Below are 24273 nucleotides of genomic sequence, written 5' to 3'. Positions count from 1 at the left end.
TGCATGAATGGATGCATCGATGGAATGTATCACCTTGCCCCCGTTCCCTCCGAAGAAGAAATCAGTCTTACGTCCTCAGTGTCTAAGAAAAAGTGGACCTATGACAGTAGGGAAAAGCGTGGAGCCAGAAAGTAACTGTGCCTATGACTAGCTTCCCTGCCTCCTTAGTAGAGAACGGCTCCATCACCACGATTCCGGCGACACTCCCAGTCCCAAGTTCATTTCCGTCGCCACCACATGCTGACCTTCAAGGTTGTGGCTGCCTGTCTGTCTCCCCTCTGTGCAACCCGCCATCCGCCATTTGCCAGTTCACCTCCTCCGCAATTAGTACCGCCAACCCTGCCTCAGAATGCCAAGCCAGGACCTGGAGTAATTGCTGCTCAAGATTCCTCCTGACACAAATGTTGACATTCTGTTGGCATAACTTGCAATAATGTATGCAGATTGCATCCTTCCAAGGCCATAATTATTACTTCTCGGTGAGAAATAGGTTATTCCCTGGCTTGATTTCTAGGAGCCAGTTTCACATTTGGAGCAGGCTCGTTTAGAAAACTAAGAAGGAGAAGGAGAGAAGGGACACTGGAATTCACCCCAGGGAACAGAGCTGCAGGGTGGCCGGGTCTGGGTAGGATGTGGCTGGAAGGGCAGTGGACCGGGAATCAAGAATCCTGGGTGACTCTGCTATCAGTTTGCCATATCCCATATAACTTCTGGAGTTGTATCTGTAATGTGCATCTTATAAGGTCCTCAAATTATTCTTAAACACAGTGGAGTGTCCCCTTGAGAGGAAGGTCAGGCCCCCAGCCTCACTTCCATGCCTGAGGCACCCTGACATGGGTTGAAGGCGTAATGGAGTCCATAGGGATATAGGGTGGCCTGGTAGTGCTCCATTAGAGATTTTTGTAGAAGGAGTGAAACATTAGAGAGTCCAGGTTTTCATTACATGCTCTCCATCCTGTAGCTGGAAAAACATGTCATCACATGTTGGAAAACAGTGTCATGTCTTGGTTTTCCTCTTCCTGTTAACTCTTTGCATCTTTAGAATAAAAATGCCTAGTCTTGTACTCTGTGATTAGAAACAGGCCCATGTTCTGGATTAAAATAAAAAGGCTAAACCAGATTCCAAAACTTTTGCAAGGTCTATTAGTATATAAAATTTTTTTTCAGTCTACTTTATGACTTCCTATCAATCTGTCCTAGAATTGGAATTTTATTTGGACAATTTGTTTATTCTTTTTGAGCTCATCTTGGGATTTATTGAGATCTCCAGGTCTTGCTTGGGTTTCTTTGTGCTTGACCATGCCTTGAAAAAGATATGTGATGACATCTGTCTCGGTCCCTGACATGTAATAGGTACTCAGACATAGAACCATTAGTTGAAAATGAGTGGGGCTCTAGCAGGACTGGATGCCCATTCCCTTAAAGGGTAGGACTGCTTTGCATTTCCTAATTGGTATCCTATCTTGAGGCCTCAAAGAAACACTCTCTGTGTGGGTAATGGTGGCCAAACTCTGAATTGCTCCTAGAGAAAGGGGCCATTTGTCACCCATTTGTATTTTGCCCTGCCTTGGTCTTTGGAGAAAGAAGTGGAGTCAGAGAAGTAAGAACGATAACCAGCACCTGGCCGATTTCTCCATTCTGGAGAAAATTGTTCCCAGCTGAATGTTCAGGCCACTCTAGTCCAATAAAGACTTCATGGTTCCACCCGTAACGTGTGGCTTCTCCCAGATGGAGACTGCAAGGTGGAAGTACATCAGATGTTCTCTTTTCCTTTCCTTCGCTTCTCATTTTACAGGAAATTCACCATGTCGTAAACTCTACTGGATGTCTCCCTTGGGGCCTTTTCTTCTCTTGCCACCTCCATCTTCACACTGGCCTCTGGGGCTTCTGGCTGCCACTGATGCCAATTTGTTGTCCAAATGTGTGTGGCAGCAGGACCAGAAGCCCTCACTGTAGCTGCTCGTTAATTTGCTTAATGGGCTGACTCCAGATGCAGCCAGACCCATTAGGACCTGATGGTTCATTTGGTGCTTCAGTCCCTCTGTAATGAAATGAGAATTCATGGGGACCCATTGGCACCTGGATGGAGAACAGGGAGTGGCTAGCAACCCCCACACCTCTAAGCCTTAGCTCTCCTTGAAAGAGAACTGGAACCAGGGGTCCAAATGCCTCCTTTCTCAGAATCGTGAACATCAAACTTCCAGCGAGAAAGACAAGAATACTTTCACCAACTAACCTTTAGCCATGTTTGTTTCTTACTCAGGTACATCTGTTGGCTTTCCCCACCAGCCGGAGAATAAACTCTGAACTACCGAGCCAGAGTTGCAAGAACCTTCATGTCTGACTGCAAACTTTCTTTCCAACCTCAACTGCCTTTAACTGCCAGTCTCACTCCCTACCTCACAGTCGAACCAGACTCCTTTCCTCCACTAGCGCAGGACCTTTGTGTTTTCAACCATGTGCCTTTGCAAACCTAATTTCCTCAACCCAGGGTGCCCCCCCTTGACCTCACCATTTCAGTCTATCAAAATTCTACATTAAAGACCCAGGAAAATGCTATGTCCTCACTACACAACATTCTTATTTCCTCTAATAGAAAGTTTCCCGTCGTTATTTTCCCTCTTACTCTATTCAGGCCGGACTTGGCGTTGTATAATTATGTTTCTTAAAGATCTCCCACTATGGGACTGTGGACTGCTTGTACAGCCACTCCTATTTTATCTATCTCTGTCCTCCATGGTACCTAATATGGAGTCTTGAATATCTGAGGGACTTGGGAAACGTTTCACTTGAATGTCAGCTTCTGCTGTTCTCAGGACCCATTATTCTGTAAGATGTACCATCCCAGGATTACTCCAAGGATTGGTTCTATATGGTTTCCTCAGGGTCACCACCTCTGAGGTTTGGAATAGGTTTACGACCTTTCTAATTTCCACTGAATAATTCAGTATGGATCACCAAAGTGCCTTGAACTTTTCGGTAGATCCAAACTGGACTGTATTGCAGGGGACTCACATTTCATTTTTCAGCATCTTTGTGTGTTCTGTACTTAGTATACTGCTGCCTAATGACTGAACTGGAGGGGAGCATGTGCGGCCCTTCAATTTGTCCTCTGCCCTCTGCCCTAAGCAGCAGCTGAGCCCGGAAGATGACCCACATTCACCCTCCAGAGCTGAGCTGCACCGCTCATCCTCCACTTTCCATCCTGTACCAGAAACCGTATGATAATGTCAAACATGTTTTATTAGGAAAAATATTCCCAGAATCCCATTTTAACAAATCCATTGGTCATTTGTTGAATTCTTACGTTCAGTAAATATGAACGCGTGTTATTTGATTATTAATATCTAGTCTTCGGCAAAACCTCTTTCATGTCTTTCAGTCATACACAGAATAAAGGTAATTTTTTTTCCTTACCATCTCTCCAGTCACAGATACATTGGCTCCTCTGCAGTATACCCTGGACTACTCTCTGTCTCCATGTTCTCTTGCCTATGAGCCAGTTCACGTGACATTCTGCATTCTCGAAATGTATCCCCAACCCATCTGTCCACAGCTTCACTGTTCCTATGGGTTATTATATGCTATTGTTTAAACTTATATGACAGATATTCCAAAAAGCCTTTTCTGAGTCTGAAGACTGGATTAATGGTACCTCCTGTGTGTTTCTAAACCCCTCAGATATTCCAGGTTACATGTTAGGCTCCATGAGGAGGACAGAGAAATGAGATGGGAGTGATTGTATACAAGAAGTTGTAATAAAGAAAGGACACTTTCTGAAAATAATAACACTTAACCACATGGTATTATACTTTCTGTTTACTTGTTTTTCTCTCCCATTAGGTTGTAAGATTACTGAGGCTAGCGATCATATTTTGTTTTTGTTTGTTTTTCTAGAACCCTTAGAATTGAGTACCATACCTGTAAATAGTAGATGCTTAAAATATTTATGTGCCATATGGATGGTGGTTTTAGTGCTTTTTAGCAAAACAAATATGGTAAATATGGTAATATCCCCTACTTCAGGGAGTTCATATCTAGTGAGAAAGGCAGAACGTGAACAGAGCAATTGTGATACATTGTGGTAATTGCTACTGTGAAGCCTAAATGAAAGGGGGGGCTAGCATGTATCTGACAACTTCTCAGGGACAGGCTGGAGAGTGGTGGGTGGGCTCCTTCCAGCTCAGAGAGAGGATACAGCCCCATGAACAGCAATTCGAGGTCTTTAATGGACGTCTGCTGCAGAGCCCTGGTTCCCATAGCAGTTTATGTATTGGTCCACATCTGCCATTTTTCTTCTGTAATCCATATCTCTTATCAGGTCATGTGCAGCCTTTATAGAATCACTATACACCCACGGGCTGAAATGATTTCCCCTGAACTCTAGCATAAGTGCTAGGACCCTGCTCTCCCATGTATGGACCTTCTGCTTCCCGGTTGCTTGCTTCTATTCTGAGTATCTCCCTCTGTCTCACAGTGTGTCAGGATATACAAAACGAGGCCACCCCCTTTACTCTGGCTTCAGATATTGTCGTGGCATTTGGGCTATTGTGTGATGCCCACATACAGTTGGAACTCCACTGTTGGCATCAGTTCTCTCAGCAACTGAATGGCCGTAGGAGAAGGTGTGTGAAAAGAGAGCAATCTCTAAATTGACAGTCAAGGATTCTGAACCATGGTTTGATATAATGGCCCTGAAACTGCCTGATGGAATGTACAGCTCTTGGTCGACGTGAGGGCCCCAAAGGTACCACATACCTCACTGACTGTGAGAAAACTGATTCTACCTGACAGTAATCAGAGGTCTTCTTTTCAGTTGTTAGTTACTGAAATAATAAGTATTTGGGATGTTAATACACATTTATCACCCCCAGGCCATTTCTCGTTCTAGGAACATGCAGAAAGTTTCAAAGCCAAAGGTAGTTTCTGCCATATATTCTACAGAGGTGGAGATATTAAAATAGACGATCAAAATGTATTTATGAAAGTTATGAGCTGTGCATGGGAAGTTGGGGCGCACATGTCTTTTTTGTTTGTAGAGTATGTACTTATAGGAAAGTCTTGCTGGGAAATAAAGGCAGGGCTAAGTTTGAAAGAATAAGAATAAGTTATTCTGGCTACGAGGAGGTAGATGTTTCTCTGTGAAGCAAGAAGTACGAAAGGAAAAGCGCAGAGGGGGAAAGCACTGGGGCTTGTGTGTGAAATACAGTGTCTATGATATTGGACAGTATAGTGTGACTCAAGGCGTGGCAAGAAATGAGGCTGAAAAGGATGCGAGGAGTCAGTTTATGGAGGCTTTTTAGTATCAAGCCAGTTAGTTTGCAGTTTATTCCAGGGATAGCGAGGAGCCACTGAAGAGTTGCAAGCACAGAGATGTTGCGGCCAGATTTGCTTTTAAAAGGTAGCTAGAGGGTGAGCCTCGTGCTGAGTCCTCAACCCGCTCTTCCTTCTCTGCCTCTTAAAAACCGTGGCTCCCTCGAATCAGTATAATCTCTCCTCCACGTAGTCTCTAAACCCCATGGTAGTTCCCCCCTTCCTGAGCAGAGAGGCAGAACAGCTGGTCACCATCCCACTTGAAAACTATTCTTGAGATGTTTCCCAAAATGTGCTGAATGTCTCATTCCAACTGGATTTATTCTGGCTTCCGCAGTCAGCGCCCTAGTTAGCTGTTCCATCAGGGGTCCTTGGGGGCTTGGGGTGCATCGGATGGTGAAGTGCAGGGGATCATTGGCCCTGAGGAATGGAGTGCAGCCATCCTTCTAGCTAGCTAATCAATTACCACTCTCCTCACCATTGCCTCTTTAAATTCTCATGCAACCACTTGTGTTTGTTTACTTTGCAGGAAACTTTCTCATTATCCATATAATATTGCTTCTCAGGGAAGGCAGAGTAGAGATATTATACCTATCTACTAGATAAAGAAAAGACATATTCCAGATCACTGGGAAAGCAGTAGAAAGCAGACTGAATTGGGAAGTAGGGTACCTAAGTTCTGGCTCAGTCATCACCCAGCTGTGAAATACTGGCAAAATGAGAGTATACATTTTTTCTAAGACTGCAGAATAAAGTAGTTTGGGTTCTGTTCATTCATGTAACACTTATTTATTAAATATTCACTTTGTGCCAGGAATTGTTCTAAACAGAAGTAAACCAAATAGAACTATCCCCGTGGAACATACACGTTACCTAGGGAGTTAAATGATAAACAGGTAAACAAGTGAAAATGCAGTATCAGACATATAAGTACAGTGGAAACCACACAGCATCTGATGGGACATTATGCAAGATAGTGCTGTTCTATGTAGAACAATAAGAGTTTGCCTCTCTGAAGGGGCAACTTTTAAACAAAGAACTGATTGAAGACAAAGAGTGAGACATGCACACACTTGGCAGAAAGCTTTCCAGGCTGAGCAGACAGCGTGTCCAAAGGTCCTGAGTGGGGATGTGCTTGACACGTTCTAAGAACAGTAAGGTCGGTGTAGAGGCCAGGCCATGTCAGTCTTGCAGGCTACGGTGAAACTTAGGATTTTGTTCTAGGGTGATGGGATCCCATTGGAGAGATCTGAGAAGAGAGTGACCCGATCAGACTCAGCCTTTTAAAAACACCACTCTAGCTGCTGTTGGATAATGGTATATTCATAGGAATGAGGACAAGAAGGGCAACACCAACACCCTTCAGAGGCGGTTGGCCTAGGCTTCATAAACAGTGAGGATTGTAGTCCTTTCAAGCCCTGAATTTCCCTGTCATGCTGTAGGCTATCTGTGGCCAAGTGAGGATTTCAAGTTGCGTTCGAATGTACTCTCTCTTTCATTCTACCAGCTCTAGTTCAAATGAGTGATTTTTGCTCTCCGACCTACCCTAAGCCATTAAGAGTTTCTTGTTACCAAGCTTCAACTCCGTATTGTAGAAAAAAATCCATGAAAAAAGTCTGGAGCCCTCGTGTGTGTGTTTGAAAAGCACACACATGAACAAAGGGAAGCACTGTGGTCCTTACCTTTAAACTTTTTCTCAAGCTGTTTCTTCTGTTCAGAATGCTTTTTAGAATCCTGCCAATCCTTCAGAGCACAGACAGAACATGTTCTGCATCTTTAGGGAGGCCTTTTCCAATCATCAGAGACCACAGCCATATCTTTATGTGTCGAGTGCCTGCTCAGTGTCAGCTTCTAGGTGCTGCTCCATCACCTGATTGAGCAGCACCTAGAACCCAACACAGGCACAGTCCTGATATCTACATGGAATTTTCCTTCTTACGGTAATACTGATAGTGAAAGTGAAGTCGCTCAGTCATGTCCGACTCTTTGCGATCCCATGGACTGTAGTCTCCCAGGCTTCTCTGTCCATGGATTTCCCAGGCAAAAGTACTGGAATGGGTTGCCATTTCCTTCTCCAATACTGATAACTAATGTGCAAATAAATAAGCCAGATACTATTAAACAGTGATATATAAGGAATAAGGAGTGTATCATGATAGAAAGTACCAGAAAAATACTTTTCAGAAAGGTCTGTTTCCGCACCAGATTCCGTATCTGTTTAGTGAAAATAACAGACACAAGGGTGCACTGATTGGGATGCAGTGCAAAGTTCCCAGCCACATTCCTCATATCTAGTGTACAGCTGGTCAGTGTTACTAGGGTCTGGGTGGAGGAGGAAAGAGAACTGGTGGAAATAGAGGGAAGCAAAGGAGGAAAGAGAGAGGAAGAAAAGTGCCTGCCTCAGTGCCAGAGGTATCCGAGAGAGGACATATTGTCAAGCAAGTGGGTCCTATTTCTGTCGCTCCGAAACATGTTTCTGCAGCAGAGTGACGGTGGGGCGCAGAGTGAGCGCCTCTGCACGGGGCTGTGGGGCAGGCTTTCAGCATGTCCCCAGATGGGGCCTCCTGCACACCGTGGGGGACGCAGATGCCCAAGGGTCCCGCTGAAAGGGATGGCGAGAGGTCAAGGTCGTTTCCTAAGCTCTCCAAATTGCCTGGGATTCTGTATTCCATGGGCAGAGCTGTGGAAGTGGAGACTCTTAACTTCCTCCAACACCAATTTCAGTTTCCAATTAACATGCCAGGAAGAGAGACCAGACACAGGCCTCTGGGGGAGCTGTCACTACTTGGTGGTATTTGTTGAAATTAACTGATGGGCGGGCTTCTTTGTCCCAGTAGTGACTATGAAAAGCTCACATCCACATTCATCCTTCTCACCCTGCCCCTCCCAACAAACCCCTGCCATCGTGTTCCCTGGCTGAATAAAACGTGACTCTTCTCCTAGGTAACTGATGTTCTGTCTCATTCCCTGAAGCAGTATAGACTTAGAGAAAGACAGTATCTCATCTTCCTTGGTCCTGGTTCTAATGAAATCCTCTGGTTGACAGCTTACTAAAAGGAGGGTGATGGTGATGGGACCCTGGTGAGCCCTTTGTTGGCCCAACCCTGACCCATGGTACTGATAACTTCTACTTAAAGAGGACACATGAAGAAAACAGAGGATACCCAGGAAGGGAAGCCAGGTTGTGGCCATATTCACTCACTCGCCCATGCGTGTATCTACTCACTGATGCACCCACCTATTTATATACTTACCTTTTAAACTTAATACTAACTCATGTATCCGTTTGTTTGTTCACTCACATTATCTGTCAAGGTTCTTTGCTTATAAGCAACCCGCTTCTGAATATTTTCAAGAAAACAAAGGAGAGGGTTTTGGAATGATGCCACAACAACTCAGTTTGTAAGAGCTAGAAAGAATATTATGAGTTGAATTATATCCCCTCAAAATTCTTAACTTGTAGGACCTCAGAACATGATCTTATTCGGAAACAGGATCTTTGAAGCTGTTGTTAGTTAAGCGAAGATGAGGTCAATACTGGAGTCCAGCGGTTCCTATTCTGATATGACTGATGTCCTTATCAAAAGGAGGCATTTGGACAGACAGACAGACACGCACGGAGATAATACAACATGAAAAGACACACAGATCTGCAAGCCGACAAGAGAGGCCTGGAGCAAATCCTCCCTTAAGCGGCCTCCGAAGGAACCAGCTGTTGACACCTCGATCTTGGACTCTGTGCCTCTTAAACCATGAGACAGTGCTTCTGTTGGTGAAGCCACTCAAGTTTGTGGTGTTTGTTCTGGCAGCCCCGGCAAACGAATACAATGATCGATATAAGAACCAGCAAAAATCAACCCCCCAGAAAAAAGAAAAACCCTGAAAGGAAGTAGGGGCGTTCCAAAGACCTGAGCAGCTCGATGTCTGTGGTTTTCCTTGGGTCCTGCCATGAGAAGACCCAGCTCCAACTGTCTTCCAGCACTCTCTTCATTCTGTGCCCACAGCAGGAGTCTAACTGGCCCACCTTTATCAGGGGTCTCTGCCTTTGTATCAGTTGGCCCTGGTCAACAGAGAATGGAGTGGCGCACACACAGCCGGGGGAGAAGCTCAGAGAATTTGACAAAAAAACGCTCTACTGCGTTTCCATTGAGGATGCCCCTGCTCCCTGTCTTGGGCTAAGTTCTGGTGAAATTTAAATTATTGTCAAGAAATTGTATTCAAGGCAATTTTACTTTGTCTAGGGGGAAAGACAAAGCATGTGCCCATTTAGCTAAAAAGGGAGGTACGAGCTGTTAGTGGTGTGGGCATAGGAACAGGAGTTCACAGACGACTTCCTTAGGCGTTCAGGTCAAAGTTTCACAAAGAGAGGTATTAGATGTAGACCTCGAGGTGTGGATGAAATCTGGACCTGATGATATACAGGGAAAGGTTTTCATTTATAAAGAAGAGCACAAGCTGAAACTTGGAAGCGACAAAGGATTATCCATAATGGAGGGCAGGGAAGTCCATCTCAGCTCTGACTGAGACAGAGCTGGGTAAGTAAGTTCATTTGGAAACACTGTGGCTGATCACAAAGGCTCAGGTGCTGGCTTGGGGGCTTGAACTTCACTGAACTGAGAGTGGGGAGTCAGCTCATGCTTCTGACCAGGGCAGTGCCATGATTGTTAACTGTGCTTTGGAAAGATAAGGCCAGCAGACATGGGTAGGATAGATCAGCTCTGGGGAAACTGAAGGCAAAGACATCAGTTAGGAGTCAGTGGAGGCCAGGTAAACAGGTAGGATAAGGAAGGATGGAGCTATCAGAGTGAGTTCTGTGTGCTTGACCTACCCTTTCCTGCCTCGTGACATCAGTGTTGCTGAAGCCACCGTCTGGAAAGTTCTATCGCTGTGTTCTCTTCTTTTTCCAAGGCTCCATGAGTCAGGCTTCTCCATGAAACAGTCTCTGTTTCTCATCTGGAAGGAGCTGCTTCTTCCTCTGAACTCCTCTTGTGCTTTAGTGTACCACTGTTTGTAGGGGCAGGGTGCTTTTGTTCAAGGATTTATTCATTAAACAATTAGTGAATGCTCCTCACATGCCAGACACCTTACTAAGCGGTGGGGCTCAAGAGTTAAGTGGCCAGTCTCTGTTGGTGTCTAGCAGCTCGTCTTTTGCAATTTCAACTGCACCCACTAGACTAGAAGGTCTCTGGGGAGAGAGACCAATCCAGCCCTACCCTCTGTGCCTCACAATGCCCCTGGCACACAGTGGCAGCTTCTTATATGCTGGCCAAACCCATGACTGGTAGCAAGGCTTTTTTGTTTCCTTCAAGTGCTTTATTTCACATTAAACATATAAATCTACAAATACATACACTGTGACCTTGAATGCAGCCACTTGTCACTTGCTTGGGCTGAACTTATAAAACAGAAGGGTAGGTTCATTGATTTTTTATCTTAATTACAAATCTTTTTATGCTTTTCTGTGCCTTTAATATTATACACCTGAAATGTCTGCATACGACTATCTCTCAATGGTGATTGAACATTCAACACTGAACTTGGAGGCACGGCAAATAGCCTCATTATTCCTTACAGCATCTTGGAGAGGCAGCTGAGAGGCAGGCTTCATTTTCTATGCTTTCTAAGTGAAGAAACAGGGGCTTGGGTGGGTCTGGTGGAGGAACTGAGCATACAGAACTATTTTCCACATTAGAACCCAGAACCATTTCATGACAGACATAGGAAGGTCCTGAAGGACATCACCCTTCACACCCTGTTTACCGACAGAGAAACTAAGGCCCAGACAAGGGCATAACCCAGCCTCCAGAGTGAGTTATCAGATACCCTGGGACAGAACCTGTTCTCTTTCATTAGCAATGATAAAACCCCACTGCACACTCTTGCCTTTCAACAGTCAGAAAATAACTTCAGTTCACTTCAGTCACTCAGTCATGTCTGACTCTTTGCGACCCCATGCACCGCAGCACGCCAGGCCTCCCTGTCCATCACCAACTCCTGGAGTCCAACCAAACCAATGTCCATTGAGTTGATGACGCCATCCAACCATCTCATCCTCTGTCCTCCTCTTCTGCTCTGGCCCTCAATCTTTCCCAGCATCAGGGTCTTTTCAAATGAGTCAGCTCTTCCCATCAGGTGGCCAAAGTATTGGCGTTTTTAGCTTCAACATCAGTCCTTCCAATGAACACCCAGGACTGATCTCCTTTATGATGGACTGGTTGGATCTCCTTGCAGTCCAAGGGACTCGCAAGAGTCTTCTCCAACACCACACTTCAAAAGCATCCATTCTTTCGCACTCAGCTTTCTTTATAGTCCAACTCTCACATCCATACATGACCACTGGAAAAACTATAGCCTTGACTAGACGTACCTTTATTGGCAAAGTAATGTCTCTGCTTTTTAATATACTGTCTAGGTTGATCATTACTTTTCCTTCCAAGGAGTAAGTGTCTTTTAATTTCGTGGCTGCAGTCACCATCTGCAGTGATTTTGGAGCCCAGAAAAATAAAGTCTGACACTGTTTCCACTGTTCCCCCATCTATCTGCCATGAAGTGATGGGACTGGATGCCATGATCTTAGGTTTCTGAATGTTGAGCTTTAAGCCAACTTTTTCACTCTCCTCTTTCACTTTCATCAAGAGGCTCTTTAGTTCTTCCTCACTTTCTGCCATAACGGTAGTGTCATCTGCATATCTGAGGTTATTGATATTTCTCCTGGCAATCTTGATTCTAGCTTGGGCTTCCTCCAGCCTAGCATTTCTCATGATGTACTCTGCATATAAGTTAAATAAGCAGGGTGACAACATACAGCCTTGACGTACTCCTTTCCCTATTTGAAACCAGTCTGTTCCATGTCCAGTTCTAATTGTTGCTTCCTGACCTGCATACAGGTTTCTCAAGAGGCAGGTCAGGTGGTCTGATATGCCCATCTCTTTCAGAATTTTCCACAGTTTATTGTGATCCACAGAGTCAAAGGCTTTGGCATAGTCAATAAAGCAGAAATAGGTGTTTTTCTGGAACTCTCTTGCTTTTTCCATGATCCAGTGGATGTTGGCAATTGATCTCTGATTCCTCTGCCTTTTCTAAAACCAGCTTGAACATCTGGAAGTTCACGGTTCACGTATTGCTGAAGCCTGGCTTGGAGAATTTTAAGCATCATTTTACTAGCATGTGAGATGAGTGCAATTGTGTGGTAGTTTGAGCATTCTTTGGCATTGCCTATCTTAGGGATTGGAATGAAAACTGAACTTTTCCAGACCTGTGGCCACTGCTGAGTTTTCCATATTTCCTGGCATATTGAGTGCAGCACTTTCACAGCATCATCTTTCAGGATTTGAAATAGCTCCACTGGAATTCCGTCACCTCCACCAGCTTTATTCTTAGTGATGCTTCCTAAGGCCCACTTGACTCCAGGATGTCTGGCTCAAGTTGAGTGATCACACCATCGTGATTATCTGAGTCATGAAGATCTTTTTTGAATAGTTCTTCTGTGTATTCTTGCTACCTCTTCTTAATATCTTCTGCTTCTGTTAGGTCCATACCATTTCTGTCCTTTATTGAGCCCATCTTTGCCTGAAATATTGCCCTGGTATCTCTAACTTTCTTGAAGTGATCACTAATCTTTCCCATTCTATTGTTTTCCTCTATTTCTTTGGATTGATTGCTGAGGAAGGCTTTCTTATCTCTCCTTGCTATTCTTTGGAACTCTGCGTTCAAGTGGGTATGTCTTTCCTTTTCTCCTTTGCTTTGCGATTCTTTTTTTCACAGCTATTTGTAAGGCCTCCTATGTCAGCCATTTTGCTTTTTTGCATTTCTTTTCCATGGGTATGGTCTTGATCCCTGTCTCCTGTACAATGTCATGAACCTCCGTCCATAGTTCATCAGGCACTCTATCAGATCTAGTCCCTTAAATCTATTTCTCACTTCCACTGTATAGTCATAAGGGATTTGATTTAGGTCATACCTGAATGGTCTAGTGGTTTTCTCCACTTTCTTCAATTTGAGTCTGAATTTGGCAACAAGGAGTTCATGATCTGAGCCATAGTCACCCCCCCCCCCCCCCCCCGTCTTGTTTTTGCTGACTGTATAGAGCCTCTCCATCTTTGGCTGCAAAGAATATAATCAGTCCGATTTCAGTGTTGGCCATCTGGTGATGTCCATGTGTAGAGTCTCTCTTGTGCTGTTGGAAGAGGGTGTTTGCTATGACCACTGCGTTCTCTTGGCAGAACTCTATTAGCCTTTGCCCTGCTTCATTCTGTACTCTAAGGAAATAACTTCATTTCCTCACAAAGAAAGCAATTTGTCCAAAATTGCACTGTAGTGTTAGTCACTCAGTCGTGTCTGACTTTTGCGACCCCACAGACAGTAGCCCACCAGGCTCCTCTCTCCGTGGAATTCTTTAGGCAAGGATACTGGAGCGGGTTGCCATTCCCTTCTCCAGGGGATCTTCCTGACCCAGGGATTCAACTGGGGTCTCCTGCACTGCAGGCATATTCTTTACCGTCTGAGCCACCAGGGAAGCCCAAAATTGCATTGGCCTTAGTGGAAACTACTATGCTCCATACATGTTTTCATCTTTCAACACCCCTTTACTCCACTCTCAGCTCTCTGGGGGTCGCTTACTGCTCCCAGTTCCTAGTGTCAGAGAAAGACATGGAATCAAATAATTGATATTAAAGTATTAATGAGTTCAAGTCATAAAACTTTAAACATTTAAAATGCTCTCATTTATCCATCCGTCTAGTGAAAGAATTCCTCCAATATCTTTACGTGATTATTACCTTCGGTGATCATCAGGGTCCTGCTTACTTTCCTCTAAGAAGATGAACACACTGCATTTGTATGAACTCATTCCATTGGTGGATGACTCTTACTTTCTGAAACATTTCCAAGATGAAGCTTGCCCCTTAGCAGCTTTTATCCATTGAACCTGCTTTCTCAGAACACATAAGAATATGTTTGTTTCCAATCCTCTTTGAAGCTTTTAAGGTATTTGAAGACAATTTTCAAGCTAACCAACATTTTTGACTGGTTCATACTGTTCATGGGTTTCTTGAGGAGATCAAACCAGTTAATCCTAAAAGAAATCAACCCTGACTGTTGATTGGAAGGACTGATGATGAAGCTGAAGCTCCAGTACTCTGGCCATGTGATACAAAGAGTAGACTCATTGGAAAGGATCTCAATGCTGGGAAAGATTGAAGGCAGGAGGAAAAGGGAACAACAGAGGATGAGGTGATTGGATGACATCAGCAACTCATTTAACACGAATTTGAGCAAACTCTGGGCTTCTTTGGAAAATTATAGTGTTTAATGCACTGTCCAGGTGTCACCTCAGGTAAAGACAGAGAGGAAGAAACACACAGATCAGTTAAGCCATGTTAATGCATCACTGTGCTGTTCTGGGGCTTCCCTGCTGGCTCAGATGGTAAGGAGACTGCAGGCCATGTGGAAGACACAGGTTCGGTCCCTGGGTCAGAAGATCCCCTGGAGAAGGGGATGGTTACCCACTCCAGTACTCTTGCCTGGAGAATCCCATGGACAGAGGAGCCTGGCAGGCTACAGTCCATGGGGTCGCAAAGAGTTGGACACCACTGAGTGATTTTCACTTCACTTCACTTCCACGAGATAGTGAAGGACTGGGGAGCCTGGGGTTCTGCAGTCCATGGGCTCACAAAGAGTTGGACATGACTTAGCAACTGAACAACAACCAGCCTTTGATTTTCCAGGCTAAACATTCTCAGTTCTTTAAAAAGAGTCTTCCTGGGAAATGGGTTCTGTCCTCTCGTTACCTAGTTCATTTGCCAGAACTCATTTTGCCCTTTTGGAATGTGGGCTCCAGGGCTGAATCTGTGACTCCTGCCTAGGTGTGCCTGTGGTTTTATCTCTTTTGTCCAGCCCTGTGCCCATATCACTGTGGCCGAATCAAATCCTTTATGATTATATAGTGGAAGTGAGAAATAGTTTAAGGGACTAGATCTGATAGACAGAGTGCCTGATGAACTATGGACAGAGGTTTGTGACATTGTACAGGAGACAGGGATCAAGACCATCCCCATGGAAAAGAAATGCAAAAAAGCAAAATGGCTGTCTGAGGAGGCCTTACAAATAGCTGTGAAAAGAAGAGAGGCAAAAAGCAAAGGGGAAAAGGAAAGATATAAGCATCTGAATCCAGAGTTCCAAAGAATAGCAAGAAGAGATAAGAAAGCCTTCCTCAGCGATCAATGCAAAGAAATAGAGGAAAACAACAGAATGGGAAAGACTAGAGATCTCTTCAAGAAAATTAGAGATACCAAGGGAACATTTCATGCAAAGATGGGCTCGATAAAGGACAGAAATGGTATGGACCTAACAGAAGCAGAAGATATTAAGAAGAGGTGGCAAGAATACACAGAAGAACTATACAAAAAAGATCTTCATGACCAAGATAATCACGATGGTGTGATCACTCACCTAGAGCCAGATATCCTGGAATGTGAAGTCAAGTGGGCCTTAGGAAGCATCACTACAAAGCTAGTGGAGGTGATGGAATCCCAGTTGAGGTATTTCAAATCCTGAAAGATGCTGCTGTGAAAGTGCTGCACTCAATATGTCAGCAAATTTGGGAAACTCAGCAGTGGCCACAGGACTGGAAAAGGTCAGTTTTCATTCCAATCCCTAAGATAGGCAATGCCAAAGAATGCTCAAACTACCGCACAATTGCACACATCTCACACGCTAGTAAAGTGATGCTCAAAATTCTCCAAGCCAGGCTTCAGCAAGATGTGAGCTGTGAACTTCCAGATATTCAAGCTGGTTTTAGAAAAGGCAGAGGAGCCAGAGATCAATTGCCAGCATTCGCTGGATCATCAAAAAAGCAAGAGAGTTCCAGAAAAGTATCTGTTTCTGCTTTATTGACTATGCCAAAGCCTTTGACTGTATGAATCACAATAAACTGTGGAAAATTCTGAAAGAGATGGAAATACCAGACAACCTGACCTGCCTCTTGAGAAACCTGTATGCAGGTCAGGAAGCAACAGTTAGAACTGGACATGGAACAACAGACTGGTTCCAAATAGGAAAAGGAGTACGTCAAGGCTGTATGTTGTCACCCTGCTTATTTAACTTCTATGCAGAGTACCTCATGAGAAACGCTGGGCTGGTAGAAGCACAAGCTGGAATCAAGATTGCCAGGAGAAATATCAATAACCTCAGATATGCAGGTGCCACCACCCTTATGGCAGGAAGTGAAGAGGAACTAAAGAGCCTCTTGATGAAAGTGAAAGAGGAGAGTGAAAAAGTTGGCTTAGAGCTCAACATTCAGAAAACGAAGATCATGGCATCCGGTCCCATTACTTCATGGCAGATAGATGGGGAAACAGTTGCTGACTTTATTTTTTTAAGGGCTCCAAAATCACTGCAGATGGTGATTGCAGCCACAAAATTAAAAGATGATTACTCCTTGGAAGGAAAGTTATGACCAACCTAGACAGCATATTAAAAAGCAGAGACAATACTTTGTTAACAAAGTTCTGTCTAGTCTAGGGTATGGTTTTCCAGTAGTCATGAATGGATGTGAGAGTTGGACTATAAGAAAGCTGAGCGCCAAAGAATTGAGGCTTTTGAACTGTGGTGTTGGAGAAGACCCTTGAGAGTCCCTTGGACTCTCCCAAGGAATTCCAACCAGTCCATCCTAAAGGAGATCAGTCCTGGGTGTTCATTGGAAGGACACATGTTGAAGCTGAAACTCCAATACTTTGGCCACCTGATGCGAAGAGCTGACTCATTTGAAAAGACCCTGATACTGGGAGAGGTTGAGGGCAGGAGGAGAGGGGGATGACAGAGGATGAGATGGTTGGATGGCATCACTGACTCAATGGACATAAGTTTAGGTAGGTCCCGGGAGTTGATGATGGACAGGGAGGCCTGGTGTGCTGCGGTTCATGGGGTCGCAAATAGTCGGACATGCCTGAGAGACTAAACTGAACTGAACTGAATGCTCACTTAGCTTGTTTGTCTGTGGGCTCATGTTGCGCTGATTATTTGTGAAAGGTACCAGTTCTTTTTCATAAGGGCTACTGCAGGGACACACTTTCCACCTAATTATAAAGAACTGCTCTCAAGGATATTTGCTTTTCGAGGGCCAGCTGCATAGTTTGCATAGCATCACACTCCAAGGGATGGCTTTCCAATAGCTGACGTTTAGACAGGGAACCCTTAGGAGAGGTGCATATTTGAGACAAGAGTTGTCCTTTACCACTCTTTGTCCAACTTCTTTCTTAAACCCCCATCCCACCTCCGTTTTGTATTCCCTGTGCCCCTGTGGAATAATAGGAGAGCCCAGAAGACATTGCAGCCTTTAATTCAAGCCTTCTTCTCTAACCTGGAAATACAGATTCCAAATATATATATATACACATATATGTGTGTGTGTGTATATATATATATATATATATAATTAGCCATAAATCCATGTAACTGTCTCCCTAGTGGCCTCAAGTCTTACACTGCTCGTGGTCACAGATTTTTACGGATATTTCATTAACACTGGAAGATGGCACTTTTTGCTAATGATCGCCTAACATTTAATAAACACAGCCCAAGAGTTTTACAACCTGTTAACTTGTAAGTGGCAGTAATTAACCAAAAATGATAAATAATTAAGGTCTAATTACATGGTATCAGTCATTTCATTTTCCAGCCTGTGCGGTAAGTGAGTTTGAACTGCCAAACAGGGTTCTTTCTCCATTTCTCTGTAGTCATCTGAGCAGGGCCTGGGGAGCACTGAGGCCGCACATGCCTTTACGGGGGATGAGAGGGAAACTGGCTCATTAGATCAGTAATTGGACTGTTTCCCCCGCCAAGGCACATTCCGGTGGAATTGTTTGCGAGCTTTGGGTTTGGAAGAAGAACAAATGGGCGTATAAGCGATCCCTGACTTCTCAGAGAGACTAAGGAAGGCAAAGGCTGTTTGGAAAATGCAGTCTGTGAGACAAAGAAGAAAAAGCATGAGAGGCAGGCTACCCGAGTTCTCCTTCCAGAGACCACAGGGCTGCAGGCAAGATGCCTTCCCTCTGTGGACCTCTTACCTGTGCACATGTGTGTGTGTGCGCGTTTGTGTGTGTTAAAGATGGAGAGGTCACTAATTGAAAAGTTCAGAAGATAAACATTTACTCATGTGGCTTATTAAAGGCACCCAAAGAGTGTCATCAGAATCTCTCTCTTCATTTCTCAACTAGGCTTACTCTGTGCTGTCCTCACATATAGATTCAATGTCGCCTTAGAATCACACGTGGCTTCTGACACATTCTAGGGTTACATCACTCCAGTGCGTGTCCAGGAGGAGCTGGATCAGTTTTGTCAAAGTGAATAACAATTGAAATAAGGATGGTAACGCTGGTGCTGATGCTGGGAAGATGAGACTGAAAACATTTTCTGAGCCCTTGCTAACAGTTCAGGCAATTACGTGAAACATAGTCAAGGCTATGGTTTTTCCTGTGGTCACGTATGGATGTGAGAGTTGGACTGTGAAGAAGGCTGAGCGCCGAAGAATTGATGCTTTTGAACTGTGGTGTTGGAGAAGACTCTTGAGAGTCCCTTAGACTGCAAGGAGATCCAACCAGTCCATTCTGAAGGAGATCAACCGTGGGATTTCTTTGGAAGGAATGATGCTAAAGCTGAAACTCCAGTACTTTGGTCACCTCATGGGAAGAGTTGACTCACTGGAAAAGACTCTGATGCTGCGAGGGATTGGGGGTAGGAGGAGAAGGGGACGACTGAAGATGAGATGGCTGGATGACATCACTGACTCGATGGACATGAGTCTGAGTGAATTCCAGGAGTTGGTGATGGACAGGGAGGCCTGGCGTGCTGCAATTCATGGGGTCGCAAAGAGTCGGACACGACTGAGCTACTGAACTGAACTGATTATAAGCATAATCTTACTTAAACCTTACAATGAGACTGCAAGACAGGTACCATTATTATTCCTGTTTTGCAGATTGACAAACTAGTCGAGGGAGATTCATTCACAGTTACAAAGTGGTGGTTTGTAGCTGTGCATAACCCTTGCAGTTACCCATAGCAGCTTATAGATAGATGTTAGTGATCTTTGGGACCCCATCAGAGCCTCGACAAGAATCCTATAGAGTGGGTATAAGTATGCATGCATGCTAAGTTACTTCAGTCATGTCTGACTCTTTGCGACCCCATGGACTGTAGTCCTCCAGGCTCCTCTGTCCATGGGATTCTGCAGGCAAGAGTACTGGAGTGGGTTGCCATGTCCTCCTCCAAGGGATCTCCCTGATGCAGGAATTGAACCCAGATTTCTTATGTCTCCTACATTGGCAGGCAGGTTCTTTACCACTAGCACCACCTAGGAAGCCCTGGATATAAGTGTATCCATCCTCATTTCACAGCTGGAGCTACAAGCCCAAGAGGTTAGAACATTCACAAGAGATTACACACAAACACCAGGCCTCACCAGTGGCTCAAGCGGTAGAGTCTGCCTGGAAAGCAGGAAGCGTGGGAGACACAGGTTCGACCCCTGGGTCTGGAAGATCCAGGAAAGATCCCCTGGAGAAGGAAGTGACAACTCACTCCAGAATCCTTGTCTGGGAAGTCCCATGGGCAGAGGTGCCTGGTGGGCCACAGTCCATGGGGTCACAGTGGGACACAGCTAGACAACTGATACAGACACACAAGCACGAGGCATAGCTGCTTCTGCAAGATAAGGGGTGAAGTCAGATCAACAGTTTGCAGACTCTGATCCCCAGTTCCTGAAGTTCCCTAGAGAGCGTTGCCCAGGAAAAAGGGGCTGGGTACATAGGATCCTTGAAGCTTTCCCCCCAAATTAATTCAGGGAAGCTCAGTTTTGGTCAAGTTTACATTTGGGGTTTTGTTTATGACTTCCATTTGAAACAATTAAAAGAGGAAAAAGGTGTGGATACCCCAGAAGATGAAGGTCCCTCCAAGCTCCTGACCGCTGAGTCTGCAGTCATTTCTTAGACCTGTCCATTAGAACAGACTCCCTGGGTCCTTGTCCCATCCTGAGAAGCAGCAGGGGAGGATGGGCAACTGTCTGTGGTTTCTCCATTAAATAAGTGGCAGGCGAATAGAAGCGGGGATTCTGAACTTTCTCCTGGCGGGAGGACCAGACTCAGGGGATTCCTGCGGGGGGCGGGGGGTAGGGTGGGGTGGGGGGTGGGAGGCTTCCTCCAGGCATTTGTCTACATGATCACTCATGTGCTTTCTCTGAGTCTCTGTGGGGCAGCTACAGCCAGCAGGTCTGAATCTCGACGCTGTTACAGATTTACTGTAAACTCTAAGTTCAGCATGTTGTCTGGGTTTCAGTTGCATTATGCGCAACTATTATTGACAGTGATTTCACTGACTGCATCTCTCCCCGCCTAAACTATGAAGTCCCATGAGGAAAGGTGCGCTTGCTGTCCTGGAACTCAGTGCAGCCCTCGTACTTGGGTAACACAGAGGTATTTGTTGGGTACTCATGTCAAAGCAAGGGTTGTGTCCTGATGCAGGCGGTCCTTCTCAGTCTCATCTTCCTGGAGAATGTTTGGGCTCTCCTGAGTACAGATAAGTCTTGGGATGAGCATTTGGTGATGGTGAGTTTGGGGAGAAACCTAAACAACGCTGAAGGAGGAACTGGGGGCCCCATTCCATCCTCGCCAGGCAAAGGAGGAGGGTGGAACCCAGATGCAGCCCCTGGTGGTGACGCTGTGGGTTCTCTGGGGGATGGAGTGAGAGAGGTCGGAGTGCTGGCTCAGAGAGGACTGAGTTCTGGTGCCCCCAAAGCTGGCCTCCACCTCCTCTTGCCAGATTCTAGGTCAAACTCAAGGCTGGGTGGAAGAAATTAGAAAGATGAGGACAGGCCTGCAGAGAAAGGGACACAGCATCCATCCATCCGCCTACCTCCCTAGGGGTCTTTGTTCTATGAGATGAAAGACTCAGTTGCCTATCCTGTATCAGGATTTGGAAGGATTGTGTTGCTTGAAGTAAACAGCATCTGTTGCCAAGTTCATGTGAGGACTGTGGCTCATTCCTGGGAAGGAGGTTAGGTAACCCAGCTTCTTGGCTTACCAAACAGCTGGGAAAACCTACCACAAAGATCTCCCCGGTTCATCTTTCCCAAGCATACCCCTTTCCATCCCCTTAAAAGAGGAGGCTTGGATCATGTAGAGTGGTACAATAAGAACTTGGTGCAGAGAATCCCCAGAGAAGGCAATGGCAGCCCACTCCAGTGCTCTTGCCTGGAAAATCCCATGGACGGAGGAGCATGGTAGGCTGCAGTCCATGTGGTCGCGAAGAGTCGGACACGACTGAAGTGACTTAGCAGCAGCAGCAGCAGCAGAGAATCCCAGATGGCCTGAGGAATCTGGCTCTGCCCCATGAAGAAGGTGTTGGGTGGCTTGGGTGGCCTCTCTGGTGCAATATTTGTCAAGTGAGAAGACTAAAGCTCACTGTTCCTGTACCTTCCGAGAAGCTAATTAATAACTCAGCCTGGCAGAAAAAATAAGAAAACTTCCCCACCCACACCCCTGTTCCCTCCCTCTGCTGCTGTCAGCCTTAGCTTCTCCCCAGGGGCGTGGGGCTGACAGATGGTGGAAAGAAGCAGGGAGTAAGGGGGGGGGTGGGCTTCAGTCTATTTTTGGTTCCTGTTTTAAAGTTCTCCAAGGAACTTCAGGAAGAGTCATTCTCTGCTCTGCTTTCTACATGCTCCATACTTCACACAGCTGTGAGGATACACTTTTCCAAGGACTGGAAATAAGTGTGTAAACACAGATGAACACAGACACTTTTCATCAGCAAGTGTATATTGGCTTTAATTATCATTTACTAATTCAAATTAAAATTCCTTATCTTGGCATTCAAGACCCTTTTAACTGTCATCTTCTGGATTCTCCTTTCATGCCCCCAGGTCTCTCTCTTTTTCTCATTGCCTGGGAAAAGCCAGCTGAGTAAATGAGTGTTTACAAAGTGAGCAGATCACCCATCAGGATGGGACCTGGAAGCTGCTCCCTCCAGGAAGTCTTCCCTGATTTAGTCCTTGGTTAGCCTGGTGCTCCTGGAGTGATTTCCTTGTTCTGTTACTCATTATACTATGTGGCAATTTCTAACCTGCAACCTCACTGGCCAGTGGTACGGTCTATAATCATAGGGACAGATCTATCTTTATTCTCTTCGTGATCCTGCTGCTGCTGTTGCTAAGTCGCTTCAGTCGTGTCCGACTCTGTGCGACCCCATAGACGGCAGCCTACCAGGCTCCCCTGTCCCTGGGATTCTCCAGGCAACAGCACTGGAGTGGGTTGCCATTTCCTTCTCCAATGCATGAAAGTCAAAAGTGAAAGTGAAGTCGCTCAGCCGTGTCCGACTCTTCGAGACCCCATGGACTGCAGCCTACCAGGCTCCTCCGTCCATGGGATTTTCCAGACAAGAGTACTGGAGTGGGGTGCCATCGCCTTCTCCGCTTTGTGATCCTAGCACTCATATAATCTTGACCATATGATTGGTTCAAGATAAACAGAAGCTGTTCTTAGAACTTTCCCGAGAGCTGCACCATCTGCTTGTGAAAACAATTGTAACCTCTCAAGGGACTGCTCATCTCATCCCACCTGGATTTTTTTTTTTTTTTTGCTGTGCTAACTCCCTCAGTGATTACCATCTTCCAGGTAGGTACTCTAAGGATGTCTTTAAAATAAAATTTAAAGTGATAATAAAAATACTATGTCTTATTTCCACAGCAGCTTACATTTTGCAAAGCAGCTCATCTATTCTTTTGTTTAAAAGAACCAACCTAGTTTCAAAGGAGACCCGGCATCCCCTCAGAGAGACTGGTTCTTTTCGGACCTGTCTCTGCTCCTGTTCCAACTCAGTTCTCTTACTGGAGCATCCTTCCCTCAGCACACTCCCTACCCGTGTATACCTTGATGCTGCTCCATTAAATATTTATGCCAAGATTCATTATTTGGCCATTAAATATTTATCAGCTTGTGAGCCTGTATCAGACAATGTGAATTTCCTTCTGCAGGAACAGGCTGGTAATTAAGTCTGCAATCCATGAGTTTCTCCTAGGCAGCCTGTATTTTTTCTTCTCTGTCCTGTCCCCATAAGACTGTCCTTCACGAAGCCATTTTACTGCCTGTCCTAGCCATTCTTTTCCGCCTGGTTATTCTGGCCATCTGTAGGTCCTTTTACCAAGCGCAGATGATTTTCTCCTCGAAAGTGGAGTTTGGGAACAGGCAGACTGTGACTTCCCATCCCTGGTGTTTTGTGGGGAAGCCTGGAAGAGAAGTTTCTGTTTAAATGAGGTTTATGGTCTAAATACACACTGCTTTCTATGGGATTTAAGAACAACAAAGGCAAGAATCCACAGAGCTGTTTCTGTGAAGGGGAGGGGGCCCATGTCAGAAATAAAACATGGACTCATCTGATGATGAGCTTTACAGGGAAAACAGGATTTCTCTTGAAGGAAGCCCTCTGAGTGGGTCCCTGCAAGGACTAGGATGGGCCTGAAGTTGCCGTTGCAATTTGAGGACTCAGTCTTTATATCACCTCCTTTCCCAACTGTCCCTTCCTTTATCAAATCTTCATGGATTACATGGGGAAAGAAGATCTGCTCAGAGTCTCTGTTGAGTGTATAAGAGTGGGGTGCACTGTGCAGTGTGTGTTGGGAAAGAGAAGATAGTGTGGGTGTTCAGGGCATGGATTTGGGGGCGTGGATGATGGGATATTTTAATTGAATGAGTTGCCCCTTGATGAAATAGATTCCTGGACTTTGGATATGTTCTGAGAGGGTCTTTCCTTTTTTATTAAAATTTTTTAATTTGTTTTTTATTGAAGGATAATTGCTTTATGGAATTTTGATGTTTTCTGTCAACCCTCAACATGAATCAGCCATAGGTATACATCTATCCCTTTTCTTCTGAACCTCTCGCCCTTCTCCCTCCCCATCCCACCCCTCTAGGTTCA

This window comes from Budorcas taxicolor, chromosome 8 (genome assembly GCF_023091745.1).
Source record: "Budorcas taxicolor isolate Tak-1 chromosome 8, Takin1.1, whole genome shotgun sequence".
NCBI classification, from domain to species: domain Eukaryota; kingdom Metazoa; phylum Chordata; class Mammalia; order Artiodactyla; family Bovidae; genus Budorcas; species Budorcas taxicolor.
Note: the sequence above shows the minus strand (reverse complement) of the source record.